Source organism: Anomalospiza imberbis, chromosome 14, assembly GCF_031753505.1.
Source record: "Anomalospiza imberbis isolate Cuckoo-Finch-1a 21T00152 chromosome 14, ASM3175350v1, whole genome shotgun sequence".
NCBI classification, from domain to species: Eukaryota; Metazoa; Chordata; class Aves; order Passeriformes; family Viduidae; genus Anomalospiza; species Anomalospiza imberbis.
The window spans coordinates 12629742-12645833 of record NC_089694.1 but is presented as its reverse complement, the minus strand read 5'-3'; the positions used below and the strand labels follow the sequence as shown (position 1 = coordinate 12645833).

Here is a 16092-nt window from a genome sequence, read left to right as displayed (position 1 = left end):
AATATATTTTGCCTGATGCTGAAGGTGTACATGCAACTTGCTTTACAGAATTTACTGAAGTCACTCCAGGCTGTGATTAGGTGAGAGGAAAATGAAGTTCATGGTTTGTCCTAAGAATCAAAATCAAAGCTCAAGGCAGGAAAGGTGCAGTGAGGTTTTGGGACTGACTGCGAGCCCCAGCTCTCTCCTGACCAAAGACAGAGTCCATCTCCTCCAAACACGTCCCACTGGCTGTGCTGGCAGCCCTGGGCTCTCTCACAGCAGTACCCCGGGCATGACTCTGCCATTTTTAAGGGATTCAGGATCAGGCTGGGGCTCCTGCACAGCTGCGGTGCCTTGCCCCTATTTTATGTTCACGGAAAGATTTTTGAATGGACTTCAGAAGCCATTAGGAACCCAAATGTCGACTTACACTTGCAAAATGTCTCTGGTTAATGTTTTCCTACTGACGCTCTGCTTTGCTCCCCGCCTGCCAGAGTTTCCTGTGACCTATTTGAAATATCACTCTCCTAAGTGAAAATGTGCCTCTCTTTTTCAAACTTGCAAAACTCACAAAAATAAATAGCCTAATTTGGCCAGTTAATAGCCCTCTCCTGGGGCTCCTCTCAGCAACTAAGAGGCCTTTTAAATACAACATTTGTGACTGCGTCATTAAAGCTCTGCATGATCCAAGCAGACTAAACCAAAAAGAAAGAAATGCCTTATTTGATCTAAGTTTTCTTTTCTTTTAAATAGTGACACTAGAGACCCATTTATTTTTAATTACACAATTGCTTTATTAAAAGCCTAAATCCTGCAGTCCCTAGTCATTGCTCAGGCAAAACTGTTATCATTGAAGGAAGGACCTGTAGGAGTCAATCCTAAAAATAGGGCAGCTGACAAAGTGCCTTTCAAAATGAGTTTGCTTTATTTTTGAAATATTTCCCAAGTCAAAGAGAACTTGCCTTTGCTTTGCTTTTCAGCTCTGCATCAATTTGAAAACTGAATCTAGGAAAACAGCCACTCAAGAAGGCAAAATCACTCCCAGTTTTCCTTTCAGACTGGCTCTGCTGCCCTTTTTACCCTGAAACACCACCCTCTACAGAGCCACAGTAGTATTTACTGGCACAAGATATGCATGGGCGTTCATAGAATCATAGAATCTCTTGCATTGGAAGAGACCCACAAGGATTATCAAGTCCAGCCACTGATCCTGTACAGGACAGCCCCAGAATCACACCGTGTTCCTGAGAGCATTAATCAAATGCTTCTTGAGCTCTGTCAGGCTCGGTGCTGTGACCATTTCCCTGGGGAGCCTGTTCCAGTGCCCAGCTCCCTTCTGGGTTTGGGAAGCCCACTTTGAATCCTGCAGCACCTCTCTGCAGCCCTGCCTCACCTGTGGGGAGTAAATCCAGCTGCTGGGAGTCTGGTAGAGGGCAGGATTGATCCTGTGCCACTGATCCTGTGCTACACAAATGCATTTCTGTGCTTGGACTCTGAAGGACGGATCTCCTCGCTGGGTTGAGATGGTGCTGCCAGCAGTAGGAAAGTGAGCAGGCTAGCCAGCCACATATACTGGGTTATATTTCTGGGCTAAACTCCAGAGCCTTCAATTTTATTATCTCATTACCCAAGCAAACTCATTCATCTTTATTTTTTAGTCTTTCCCACAGATCCCAGTTAAAATGCAGCTTTGCTATCTGAAGTGCTGCCCAGGCACTCTCTGCTTGGAAAAATTCATGGTTTCTCAGCTTTATTCACTCAAACTGTGTTTTCTTAGTGTAAAGGATGAATGGCAGAAATCCCAGCCCTGCTCAGCAGCAGAGGTCTACATCAGGCTGTGCTGAGACGAAGGTGGCTGCATTGTCATGGGCAGCTGTACCAGGGGAAGCAAGAGAAAGAAAATAAGCCTCTGCTTAAATGTAGGCTTCATCCCCAGTGTGACATGTCATTAGATTGCACTCAGGGCTTTGTGACATGGCTCACTGCAATGTCTTTATTGCAAAGTATATACACCAAGAGTTAGTAAATAAAAACAACAGGGGGACAAGCTGCCCCCCAGAAGTTAATGAGACATCGGGAATACATCCTTGGACAATGGAGTCCAAGGGGGAAAAATACTGGTGTCCCATCCTTTTTCTCTGCAGGACATGAGCCCTCCTCTCCATATGTTACTGTCGTGTAGATGTAAGCCATGTCCCATGCTGAGGCAGAGGCTCCTGCTTAGCATAACCCTGCCCCTGGGAGGGGCTTATCTTGCAAATATACTGTCTATTCTGTGCTCTTTGCCTTTATTTCCTAAGGGAATGCACATGCTGGCAGGTTCAGTGGGCATTCAGATACGGTAAATTGCTACAAAGCAGAAAACCTCTCCCCAGACCTAACAGTATTCCTGTTTGCCCTCCAGGTGGCAAGGGCTGGGCAGGGGGAGAGGTGGCAGATGCTGTGGAGCATGAGGCTGCTGTCTTGCCAGCTTGCTTTCGTCTCAGGGAGGAGACATGGGAGAGAAGCCCTCCTGCAGCCTTTCTCCCTCTGAGACCCTTGCAGAGTCCTCCTGGTGCTGCCTCCCAGCCCCAGCACGAAACCCGCTGGATTTGGGGGGCTGTGCCTCATAGAGGGCTGGGGCAGAGGCACAGATGCTTTGAGTTCAGTCTGCCCTCCTGGCCATCCACAGTCAGCAGGGCCAGGATGAGCACAGCAGGATCATCCGGGAAGATGTTGGTACTGTGCTGTGCCAAGCTGTGCCATGCAAAGAGCCCGGCAGCAGGACCTGCTCAGCAGGGGCAGTGAAGGTGTGTTGCAACCCAGGTAGGTGTGTGATGGGAAGGACAAGCCTAAATTCATGCTGAAGGAAGGAACCTTCTGGAGCAGAGCATACCACCACACCAGGACACAGAGCAGAAGGGTAAATGGAGATGGGTTTGGTCAGGAGAAGGGAATGAGCATTGTCAGGAAGAGCTACTGCCTGTGGTGATGGAGCGCTGAACCCTCAGTGTGCCTGGTAAAAACCCATCAAGCTCCCAGGGTGTGCTGTGCTCTTGCAGGCTTCACTCAGGCACTCTTTCACATGTGGCCACAATTCCACTCATCCTGCATCTCTGGTGGCAGTGGTACTACTCACTTTAGCTCTAGCTGCTAGGCTTTCTCCAATCACACACCAGCTGACATTATCTTCCCAGATGTTTCTTAGGATCTCTCCCATTCTAGCTTTTACCCTTGACCACAAGCAGCACTTGGAACAATTAACACCTTGTGCTCCTACCTTCTTATGGTTTACAAAGCGGCTGGTTACTAGGGCAACAACTGCACCTTTTTCTTTCAGTGTATTGACTGAAAATCAACATTTAATATTAAAGGAAAAGAAAAATAATATTCTCTCAAGCCACAGTGAGTTACAACACCATCTCTCCTGTAATCAAGATATTGCTGAATTATGGTGCTATAAACAAACACTTCTGATATAACCACAAACACTGTGGGACATGTAACACATTGGCAGTATATTTCAAGTGACAAACTCATTTATTGTGGGGAGTGGAGGCAGAAAAACACCTTTCCAGAAGCCACAGCAAGGAATTACAGCAAAGAATGACCAGAGCTTAAGGATACAGGCACAAAGTAATTCTAACAACCTGGCTGGAATAAAGCACTTCAAAGCATGAAGAAGATTAGAGCAGTACCAGTAGTACAGGAGGTGAGGATACAGGACTTGGTTATTCTCTCCTTTCAACTGGCATAAATCATGATTAATTCCATAGCACTTAATAGAATTACCATGCTGTGAGACTGGTGTAAGGAAGTAGCTCCCAGGAGGGGTTGGGGAAGTGAGCCCACAGCTATCCCATAACCTTTGTAGGCTGGTGGGGAGGCTTCAAGGTGGGACTCAAGTAACAATCATGAATCATTAAGGTACATAACTATCTGGGAGATCACAGAGATCAGGAGCTTGCAGTGAAAGTAGCTTGTGCCAGATGCTGTGGATGCAGAGAACAGGCTGGGAGCTGCTTGCCAGAGATTTCATCTCTTGCTGTGTTCCAGGTGGCTGCTGGGTCACTTTGGTCAGTGGGATTGGAAGAGAGCCATCACCTGCCTCCTGGATGGTCTACCAGCCCTGGTGTTTGGTGAGTTCCAGCTCAGGAGACTTCTTTGCCCAAACAGGGTGATTTTTGTATGCTGTTTTACTATGCCACAATGTGCTGGGCTGTTTTGGCAGTCACCTGCTGCCCAAGCTGTTAAATACTTGTGAGCTGTCAGTAGTGCCTCTGTCGGCTGTGAGTGGGACCACGGATGGTGTGGCGCAAGCAGGATGGGCTGGGCAGCTGCTCAGTGTCTCCCCAGTCACATACAAAAGGACATCTGTGCTGTGCAGTGGGAATGGGAGAGGGAAACAGGGGTATTGTCTCCCTTAGTAAACATGGCCCCTGGAGAGGATAATGTATATAACCATCTCTGGATATGGTGCATGCACGAATCTGATCCTGACAGAGCACTTGTGATCAGGAACTGTCAGTGCTTAAAACTCGTTGTGTGTCTTGTAACTTCTGCATTTACGCCAACATGCAGGGTATTAACAGGTTATCCAAAGCTTGCCTGGGGTTTGCAGGATTCACTTTGAAGTAAAAAAAATCAGCTGGTCTGTGATGTTTTAAGTGACCTAGCTGACAATATAGGTGTCAATATAGCCTTCTGTAAGGCTGGGTTTCCAAACATGCCTTTACAAGAACACTGAGGCTCTCTGGCTTTAGTTTTAAGTGAGTTTCAAGTTGAGGGGAATAAAGCTTCAAGCAAATCCACTGTAGAGTTTGTAAATGAGCACAGAAGTGCATTGAATGGGAGCTGTTCAGTGTACAGACTTCTGATGGGTTTGACAGCACAGCTCAAAAGTTCCTTAAATAATAAGTCTGTGATTTCTGGCAGCCTGCAAGTGCTGAACTTTGGATTTCAAAGGAAATAGATACATCTTAACAAAGACCACCTCTTGTCAGCTATCCTTAAAATTATAGCACAGAGATTGAAATAAAATGTGTGTAGTTGTCTCTCTTGGGACATTATCAGAATTCTTTAAACTCATCTTAACAGTATTGAACCAATTATTTTCTTAAATCTGGGTTTGTTTTCTGCCTCTCAATGAGAACATTTGAAGTCTATCATCTCCACCATTTATGAGTTACCGGCCTGCAAGTGTAAAATTTCCAACTGGAACATATGGTATCAGAGGGAACAAGGGGGAAATATCTGATTGCTCATGCTCCCCAAACTCCAAATCTACTCAATTTAGTATTTTGCTCACAGTTCCTGTAGGGGAAAATAAAAGAAATCATCTCTGATCTGAGACCAAACACTGAACATTTCACCCTGAATAGGAATCTTTTTGAAAAAACTTATAAGCAGCTGAAAAGGGAATAGAATAGAAACTACATTTCTGTTTCTTCACAATGGGCACAACTTGGCAATGCTGATAAAAGCTCTCTGAACCTTCTTCTCTAAGTTCTGACACCTGTTCTGGGGCCTCGTCTCCAGCCAGCACATGGGAACAGGGCAAGTAGCAGGCCAGAGACCACTTGTTCTCTTTCCTGATGGTGTCAGTGAGGCTGGGCAGTCCAAGGCTGCCAGCAGAGCTGGGCGTGCAGGCAGTGGGGCTGCTGTGACCTCTGCACAGACCTGGAGGCCCTGAGCCCCGTGGTACTGGGAGGCTGTGCAGAACACCTTGCTGGCCATGCTGCCTGGGTTAGCCCCACTTTGAGTTTGGAACTGGCCTGAGACTCACCTGCAACGACACAAGACCTTTGAGATCACTAGGCAACACCAGCTATTGGGCACTGGGTAGCCACAATGCTCCTGTAATTTGTCAGTTCCTTGCTGGCCTCTTGGTACTTCACTGGGCTGAGCCATTCTTGCAGGGGCATCCCTTTAGATGTTACGAGAATGATCATGCAGACCTTCCCTCTGTGCAGGGCAGCAAGTACCCCCTTCCTTTGCTTTCCTGCAGAGCAGAGGCTGAGCCCTGAGTAACCAGGCTGTAGGTGCAAGAAACAGGGTTCTCAGTCTTCTTCCTGGCAGAATAAGGAGGTCCAAAGCCTGTAACCCTGGGAATTGATGTGACCAAATCACAGAAGAGGAGCCTTTCGCTTGGCAGCATGATGGTCGTGTGGTGCCACATGTACAACCAAATCTATTCTCCCTGCCGTTCAGACAGAAAGCAGCTTGTTTTGGAGCAACTTCCCTGGGAGGGGGAGGAACAGATGTTTGAACCAGAAGCGTGTGTGACAGTTGGGAGAGACAGCGTGGAAACGCACAGTTGAAAGGAGAAGTCTGATGGGAGTGTGATGACAGCAGCAGGACTTCAGTGACAAGGAGTGGGAAGGAGAACAAGCAGGGAGGAGTGTTACTTCAAAAGCTGAGCAAAGTGCACAAGAAGATATGTCAGGAAAGCGTCAGAGAAAGGAAGAGAGGAAATGTGAGAGTAGAGACAGGCTTTGGGATCTGTCTGCAAGCATGTGTGACCTGTTGCCTGACAAACGGAGAAAGGAAGGCCTTTTATTCCTCTGCCTCCTTCCACCGAGTTAACTCTTCTTGCAGCCAAGCTGGCTGCCAGCTCTGCTGGAGCTCTTCACTTAGTGCTTGTGAAAGGTAAAGCTGCCTATGCTGCTCCAAAGCACAGTGACTGGAGGGTACTGTGTGAAGGAACTCTAGCAGGGATGCCCAAGCCCTTCCTCTGCCTTTTTAGGGTGGCACAGTAGCCACAAGCCTTGGGACTTCTGGACACTGCAAGAGTCCAAGGAGAGGAGGTGACAATCTCGTAACAAGCTTCTCCTCTAACTGTGCCATGATCACAGGGGCAGGATGTGTGAGCAGAGAGAGAGAAGTGTGCAGGAGTATTTCTCCTGCAGCAGGGAGGGACCTCTCCAGCAGTGCCTTACCCTGGTGACATTAATCACAGCTCTGCAGTGTCTGGTTTTACCCTAGTTCAGCAGATGTGCAAGGCAGACCGGGAACACGCTGCTGGAGTGTGAAGCCTCGGAGCTGGGGGAGGGGGCAGCGTAACTTCTCCTCCTGAGGGATTTACTAAGGCAGTTTTGCAGAACCCTTCCTTCACCACTGACTCCCCAGTGTGCCTTGAGAAACACAAACTGGTCCCTTCTGCTTTGTGTCCTCTTCTAGGGAGGGGAGAATTTCCTTAAGTATAGGGTGAGCCTTGGGATATAATAGTGAAGGGATTGCAAGGTAGATGCCAGCCACAACCAGCTAGGCCAGGAGCTGCAATCTGACAATGGATGTTGCACGACTGGTGACTTTCACCTTTCACATGAACATTGGCATTCATTTCTTGCTGTGAAATCCCAGCAAATTAGAGGCAGACAATATCCCTTATGTGGGTGTGCAATGGGGAAGGCTGAACCAGGGTGATGGAGGCAGGTCAGGGTGTGCTGTGTCCGGCAGCTCTGGGGGAGAGGAGTCTCACAGCAGGGACCTGTCAGTAGTATGGGCTGTGTAGGGTTGAGGCTCAGCCAGAAATGCCTTCTGTCATTTATTTATTTTAAGGATGAAATGGATGGAGAGGAACATGAGGGAAAAACATTGTCAGGACACTGCAGCAGTGCAAGGGTGTCGAGCATTGTTGTAGAAGCAGCTTGATGAAGGTGTGGAAGCCTGAAGGATCTGCCCTTCCGCACCAGGAGAAGCAATGACGGCTCATGGTAAGGAAGGAAGTTTTGGGCACCATAGAATCAATGCACAGGTGATGTTGGGAGTGTAAAGATGATGAAAGCCTCTCTGGTGCCTGCTGTACTGGTTGACTGGGCTGCAGGACCCTTCTTGGAGCTGGTCTGAGGAGAGCAGCCATGGGCACTTCTTGCTGTGTAGCTGTATTGGCTGTTCTCACTCCAAAACTGTGGTGTGGGGTCTGGTGCTGAGGGGCAGAGGGGACCTGCAGGCTGCCAGGGTGGCCTCAGACAGAAGGAACACAGAGGAGCAGGTACCTTGGTGTTTTCACCCAGGAGTGATGTACTTTGTAGGAAGATAGGGTTGAGTATCTCCCAGATGCTTGGCTTTATGTAGCAGAATTACACCTTTCTTCTAATTAACTGGCACAGGATCTTGTGCAAATTAAGAGTCAGGTCAGTCCCACATTGCATTTTCTAAAGGTACTAGTGAAGGTACTGAAATTAAATTCTCATGAGTGAAGACCTGTTTTCCCTGCAGTCTAAACTCAGAACAACAGAGCAGTCTTTAGTCTCTGGAGAAGGTTTAAAAATCTTCCAGGTCTGTGTTCCTTGTAAAAAAAATTTAGTCAGCACTTGACACATCTGACAGTTGCCAGCCCTTGTTCAATGTGATCAGGGCACTGTGTACTGAATTAATGAGGGAACTCCATTCTGCCTCGTAGCAGGGAAACAGTACATCACCAAACCCTGGAGAGATGCTGGAGTGTCTCTGGAAAGCAGGCTGCAGGACAACACAGGTGATTTCTACCTTAGCCCTCCCTGCCTAGGCTTGCAGAGAAGGTTTCCTTAGGACCAGCAGCCTGACTTCTCAGGCTTTTGCTGCAGCCACACTCCTGGTGGAGCAGAGCATATATCACCCGGCATTTTATGTGTGCCTTGGAAAAGGAGCCTGAATCCCCTTCCTGCACAGAGAGCTGCCAGGCTGGATGCCAGCACACAACCCTCAGCATTTTTTTATTTACTATAAACCTCTTAAATGAAGGCTGGGGGATGTTTTTCATTTACCATGTTACTGTATGGAACCAATCACTATAAATTTAAATAGAGAGCTGGTGGGAGCACACTTACCTTTTATATCATAATTGTGTGAGTGCCGCTGCCTAACTGCTATTAGGATTATTCAGAGCTTCTCGGATTTCATTGTAAAACGTTAGGCTGTGAGAGGTACTGTAAGGGTGTGATTATTCAAAGAGGGTAAGTAGTAGTGGGGGTTGTTGGCCAGAATTGCTACAAGAGGGAAGAAATGCTTAGTAGCTGAAAGTAGAGGAACTTGAGGAGCATAATCTGCCATTCAGAAATACAGTGCTCTGTGCGTGGAGAAATCCCACCCCAATTCTGTCTGGATCTGCACCAACTTGATGAGTGTGACTTAAATTGTCACCAGGGGTGATTCAAATTGTTGGCTGAGTGTAGGTGCCAGCCCTTGCTCCCCTGAAGAAACCCTAACACAGCGTGGGAGTCCCGCAGACACTCGGGCCGTGCTGCAGAATCCTGCCAGGGTGGCCACGCTGGCTCGGGGTATCAGGTCACCTCTTCCTCTGATGGGCTCCACAGGCCTGGCCGTGCTGGCAGAGCTTTGAGCTGGGGCTGGAAGGGCTGTGGGCCTGGCAGGAGGGGTGACCTGTCCCGCTGGCTGCCCCTGCCATGGGCACAGTCTCCCCTCCTGAGCAATTCCAGGAGCTGGGAGAGGAGCAGAGGGTCAGATGGAGATAGCTTGGCTAGAGAGGAGCAGGACCCAGGCTGGGGGAGCTTGGGGCACTGACGCTGACTGGTGGCTGGGGAGTCACTGCTCTGAGCAGAGCCAAGGAAGGACAGTGCTGGGAGAGTGCTTCACTACCCTGCCGTGGGCATTGGGCATCTCACAGCATCACTCTGCAGGCACAAGGCATTGCCAAATTTTCCTAGGAGGCATGGAGAAAAGAGAAGTTCTGTGTATGCACTCCTCTACTGCCTTGATTCTTCACCTGTGACTGAGATTTTAATTTTGAATCCAATATGATTTTTCTGTTGTAACACACTTGTCACTGTAACAATGCCTTTTCTTGGTATGGAAAGCAAACCTGAAAGGAAGCCCTTGAGCACTCTACTGTGTGAGTTTCTCAAATGATGGCAGTGTTTCTCCCTTCCGCCTGATTTCAAATAATTTTCATGCTGGGAATAAGTCTGAGTGCAAAACAATCATGTCCAGCATATGATAACCAGACACAATTGTGAGTACACAAGCAGCCACATGGAAAACAAGTTAGCTGATGGAAGGACAGAAAGAACACAAGACAACCCAGACACTATAGTTACCATGTTCACAGAAAGATCAAATAGCTCTGCCATTTACATGTAATTTTTTTTTTTCCTTAGGAAAGTAGGATTCTGGAAAACATTTTTAGTTACTAAATTTTTATCTTCCCAGTTTGTGTAGTGGTGGTAAAAAAAAATCTCCCAACAACAAACATACTGTGGGCTAATTAAAATTAAGCAGCTCAAAGCTGAATTCTGTCCTGAACTTCATCTGTGAAATTCTAGTGAATTCAGTGGGGTTTTGTAACCAGAGGTCAGGATTTGGACACCAGTCTATAAATCAAAGAACAGCAGGGGCTGTGCAAGGTCTAAGCTATTTGGATATTCTTAAATGCCACACTAGGCTGCTGCTGATATCCTGAAAGTGTGTTGTCACTGATAATACCGGGAAGGAAGTTTGGCAGATTTTTTTATTTTTATTTTGCTTTAATATTTTCAGTATGTTTGTCTTTGTTTTGTCATTGAAGCTATTTTTCTTTGAAAAGCATTTAATTTTAGTTGGGGAAAAGCAGACAGCTGAGATATTTGGTGAAATTTTATCAAACACTTGTCTTGATTTGAGAAGTTGTAGTTAATAAAAAAGTTAATTATAGATATACAATACACTCCCCAATCTCAATAGACAATGTATTTTAAACCGAAAATGGGTTAACAAACCTAAAAGAAAATTTAAATAGCACAATTTTTGGGGGGAAGTTCATCTTCCTTTAAAGCGATTCTTAATGTATCTTGTATACATATGTATGTCTCTAAAAGGAATGTGCATAAATGAAACAATTTAAAAAACATTTTCACTGTAAATATATTTTTATTCATTCACTGTAATGTTTCTACACTCCTAAGCAAAACAGGAATCAAATATGTTAACAAAACACGATGTCCAATGAATGTAAAGCAAGAAGAACTTGGGAGTACTTGGCAGAAATCTGCACCCTTTATTATTAAATTTCTCCCCAAAACAATTGTTCCTTCAACATCATCAAGGATCAATGTAAGCACTTGTTGATAGCAACCTGAGTTAGGTACCTTGTCAGAGTTTATGACTTTCCCGTGCTTTTCAGTGATGTAAAGATATTCATGTAAGTCCCAACTGTGCCTTGCAAAACTTCCTTTCCTCTCCTTCATCATCCTGTTGACCTCTTTATCTTCCTGCTGATCTGCTAAAACACCTGCATGGTCCAGTATCGAGTTTGAGCCTCATGTGCTTCAGCTTTTGCTCCAGTGTCTTAGCTCAGATCCATTCTCACCGCTGGGCACTGCGTGGGAGGCACCTGGACTTTTGATCTTTCACAAAACCTCACCCCCAGACTCTGGTACCTCAGGCCTTGCTGGCAGTCTGGCTTGTGCCAGCACAGAGGTGTGTGCAGGGGAACTGCCCAGGAGGGATGCAGCTGCCCTCGGGGGTTTGTGGCCCGTGTCTGTCTCCAGAACTTGAGGTAGTTACTCTAAAATCAGCCTGGTGTGCTGCAGTAACAGTGTAGCTGTATAAAAGTACAGTACCAAAAATATCCCTGCCTTATTGATAGTTTAATTGGTGGCATTTAGTTAATTGTGCATGTTCTCTTTTAGTGAAAATAAACCTGGAATTATGCAACTGATTGTTTTTCCAAAAGCAGGGAGTCACTCATGGCTGCTGCAGCAGGAGAGCCTACCTGAGTAAGCCAACAACTTCAGTTGTTCTAACTGCTGTTTGCTGTCTGTTGCTATGGTGAAGTGATGGCACAAAACTGATACCAAAAAGGAAACAATATTTTCTGAACAGATTTATAAGAAGAGAAAAAAAGTATAGGGACAGAGAGGTCATGGGGAAGACTTAAGGGGCTTTAAGCACTTTCCTGAGCCAGTTTTTTGCCTTCCTTTTTTAACTTGACCCTTTGAAGACAAGACTCATCCTGTGCAGTGTCACCCCAATGGGTTTTTTAACAAACAATTAAATATTCCCCTAAACTGTAAACACTTAGAACTTCAATTCACATTTTTTCCCTTTGCTTCCCCTGCATCTACATGCATATGGGCAATGTGTTCTTTTCCTAGCTTTACAGTCAGTTTTGGAGATCTTAAGTGTTGTGCAGGTGATAGATCAAGAAAAGCTGCTTTCCTCTCCACCTTTGCAGCGTCTGTGCTGCTAATGTCTTTTCTGAGAATTGGATTTTTAACCATCCTAAAGGCCTGTTGTGTAGCAGTGTGTTTCCCCACCTGGCTGGAATCACCCAGTGTTCTCTGTGTTTTCCTACACCCAGACCTTCAGCCTAGTTAAGATGATAGCTGAAGAAGGTGGACTGTGCAAAGCAGCCCTGCAGCTGATTTCTGGGCAGCCTGACTGGGTGGGGAAGAGACCAAACACTTAGTTCACGGCTCCTGTGGAGAGAACTCATCTTTCCTTCTCTCTAGCCAAGGATTTTGTATGTCACTCCCTGTCTCACAGTGACACTGGAGACAGGAGCCTATCTTGATAAGTTGAAAACCATAGCCAGACTCAAAACTTGATTCAGACACGTGTTGTGAGATAGAGTAGCACCAAGATTATGCTTGTTGGAGCACATTCTCCTCTTTCATTCATCTGAATGCGAGTGGTTTTGGTGCATCATGTTGTCAGTATGCTGAGTGCTGCCATGGTCCTGTTTGGAAGTGTGGACAGTGGCAGGATGGCCAAAGAGGAAAGGATGCACACTGGAGTGCAGATACTGCTGAGTGCAGGTGCTGGGTGTGGGGTGGGAGCAGGTATTCCTGGCTTTGGGAACAGTTAGTGATCTGAAAGCAGCTCTCCTTCTAGCAACATTTCAGGACTGTGAAATAAGAATCCAGTGCAGCTTTCTTGTTCCAGTGCCAGACGTTCTGATTGCTTCATTTAGTGTCACATCTGTGGTGTCTGAACTACACCTTAGCTGTATCATCACCAACTTCTTTCTAATGTGGGGTCATGCCTCCCTTTATATCCAGCCCTTTGCTGGACTGCTGTTGGGCTGTAATTGCATGGGATTCTTAATAGAGTTTCTTGGTCTGCTGTCACAGCATGATTGCAAGAACTTGTGTTGCATTGAATGTGGTCTTGATTACTTGCCAATTAAAGTGCAAGGGAAACACAATCTTCTCCTTTAAAATTGTGTCTCGATTCCACCTTCTCTTGAAGGCTATGGGAAACTTGCAGAGTTTGTTTCCAGTTGTCCTGTCTTTCTACCTTTAGGTTTTGGCTTGGTGGGGCAGGTAAATAAATATGCTTTTTTTTTTTTTTTCATTCATTAAATGCCTTTTTTTTTTGGGGTGTAGTTCTGTGCATGTGAAGCAGAAAGACCCCTCTGAAGCTGAGTGTTGCTCATTGCTCTCATGCCAGGTTGCTTAGGGTTTACAAGGTTTGGGATAGTGCCTCTTTAAAAAGAAAATACATGAAAGCAGATGGCCCTGTGGTAGCTGAGCATGGAAGGAAGACGCCTGAAGAAAGTGTGTTGTGGCAGGAGGGATGTGTTAGATGAGGGAGCAGAGACGAGCCAGGAATGTAAGGAGGCAGTATGCAGGGGGCACACAATTTCCAGGAGTCTGGAAGCGTAGGAGGTGCTGTACTGCAGTGGCAAATCTCGTGGAGCAGGTGTGCAGGGGCAAATTGCCTGCCTGCCACCCCCTGGGCATCCTGGCAGCATGTGCTGGGAAAGAGCAGGGCCAAGGTGTGAAGAGTAGCAAAAGCAGAGAGGGGGGAAAAAAGGAAGGAAAAAGCTCCAAGAGGAATGTGGACAATATGACAAGACACGGGGGGAGCCACCTGTGAAGGTAACCGTGAGTTTCTGTTTATCTTGCCTGTGGATATACTTCAAGGAGGTTTTGAACTGCTGCCTAGTTATGACTGTCAATTATTTTAACTTGTATTTCTCACCTCAGTCCCCATGAAGTGCATTTGACAATAATTAATTTTGTGTGTGCAACTGAGAGTGTATCCTACTCCTGCAGAGGTGTCAGCTTAATGGGATATGGCTACAGGGGATAACAGGCTGTACCACCCCATTAAGCAATTTGGGGGGTCACCTGGTCATTTAGACTAATATTTTAATTGTTGGAACATAAGGTTTCTCATAGTTGAATTGGGAACAGATTAACCTCTGTGTCTCTGAACTTGCATGCTGCCAAGCTCCTTAAACACCATTGCTAATTTTATTTTCTACTTTCAGCATGTATTTAAGATAATTCTTTTTGTTTCATAGGTTAAAGAGGAAATATTCTAACTGGCTGAGATCCCAGTGAGCAATTACAAATATTTTATTATACTTACAGGACTTGGAATTCAGCCTCGGGCTGTGGGCATCAGAAAATCCATGTGTGGAAATCCCAAGTGTTGTAAGACTGGGAGGGTTTTGTGTGGAGGGATTCCTTCTCATTTTACTAAAGTTAAACTTTAGTTTTAAAATAAAATAAAAAACTTGGACTTGCAAATGAAACCTCTTCAATCAGCTTTTGACTTTACCAGTTAGAGAAGGGTTAATTGAGCCTCTTCATCTCCATTGCATGTTAGCACTGAAGGTCAGTGGTGGGAGAAGCCAGGTCCACACTGAAGGCTTTTGAAACAGCCCCCTAACTAGCCTAATGAATATGCTGGTGAGATAAACAGGTCACTTAACACTTTTCATGTCGCTATTGTCCATCCAACCTTAAATGTCAACTCCGTCACTCTGATAGGCTGGTTCTGCTTAAAAAGGTTTCCTGGCTTTGTTAGATTCCTAGGAGGGATTTCCCCCCATCCTTACTCCTAATTGCTGGCAGAGCCCTACGGATGTATTTATATCAGCCTTTTCATTCGGGTCAAGTCTTCACTAGAGAATTTTGCCCGAGTATTGAAGAGATGCAATGAAGATAGAAGTGGAAGCGCCAAGTGCAGTTATAATTATCCTGCTGGAGCTGCAGCTCAGCGACCACAATGGAACGACTGGCTGAGGGCAGGATGGTTTGATACCTCCGATGATGTGCTGGGATTGCTGTGCCCAGGCTGGGACAGTTTCACAGGGCTGCTGAGATGGAGCTCAGCTGTCTGTGACCATCCGAGTGCGCTGCGCTCCCAGCCGGGAAGGGCCGTGAGTGGGGCTAGTGGAGGGTGCCTAGTGCTGGCACCTGCCTTGTAGCTAAAGCCTCGGGACAGAGGGGATGCCCCTGGTGTGGTGTTTCTGCCAGGACTGTGAGCACATCTTTAGTGTGCTGACATTAGATGTCCAGGTTGCTTGAAGCAGCATCTCATGGGAACCAAGCTGCATACCTGAGAGACCTGAATATTTCTCACAAATGTTTTCCAGAACTTCCTCACTCTGTGAACAGCAAGCGTGTTTCTTCTTGGGACACTTCTATTTTTTTCTGTGACCCATGGTATTCTGTGGCCTAGAAGGCTTCAGAAAATTAGTTCTTATCTCAGGAGGACTGCAGACAACTTTCCTGTGAGATTTCTTGAAGGCTCCTCTACTCCTTGCCTTGAATAAGCTCCCCAGTGCTATGGTCAGGAGCACAACAGAATAGGTGCTTCTGATTTAACATCACAATCATGGGCTCAACATATTCCAAAAGTGGGCAAAGAGCAAATGGACTGATATTGGTATCCAATGACTCATTGCAGTTATTTGCCCCTGCAAACTTTCTTGGCTTTCTGATACCTGCATCAGCTGATAGATAAAAAAGGTGGAAATTCAGGTATCAGCACTGAAAAATGAAGGTTGATGGGCTGAAATAGCACATATCCAAGCATGTATGCTACAGACCCGAGGAGCTTATGTGGCTATTCCCAGACATGCTGCCAAGTGAGAGCCCAAGAAGCCCCTCAGTAAGGGAACTGCTTTGACAATGCACTGTGTATTTGAGCTGCCCCTCCAAAATAGGAACCAGGCAAATTTTATTCCTCCTGGAAATTATGGTGTATGTTTGGGAAGCTTTTCAGCACAATAGCTCATTTTGGGGATATCATTGTACTGCAGGCCCAAATAATTTTTCTGTGACTTGTGTACTTCCAATTCACTAAGATGCTTTACAATTTCAATGTGTGAAGTCACAGCAGCCTCTTTCCAGCTACTAGTAGGTGATGCTGCCCGTGAGGAAGATATCCAACACAGCAAGCACAACATGCTCTGAC

General features: G+C 46.1%; 1 long non-coding RNA gene across 1 annotated transcript; it reads left to right on the top strand.

Moving 5' to 3' along the window:
* The first annotated feature begins 3789 nt into the window (after window positions 1–3789).
* On the top strand, window positions 3790–15020 carry LOC137482569 (uncharacterized). The gene is made up of 3 exons (XR_011004140.1): window positions 3790–3888; window positions 4018–4138; window positions 13266–15020. It is a non-coding gene; the product is annotated as an uncharacterized lncRNA (long non-coding RNA).
* The last annotated feature ends 1072 nt before the right edge of the window (window positions 15021–16092 follow it).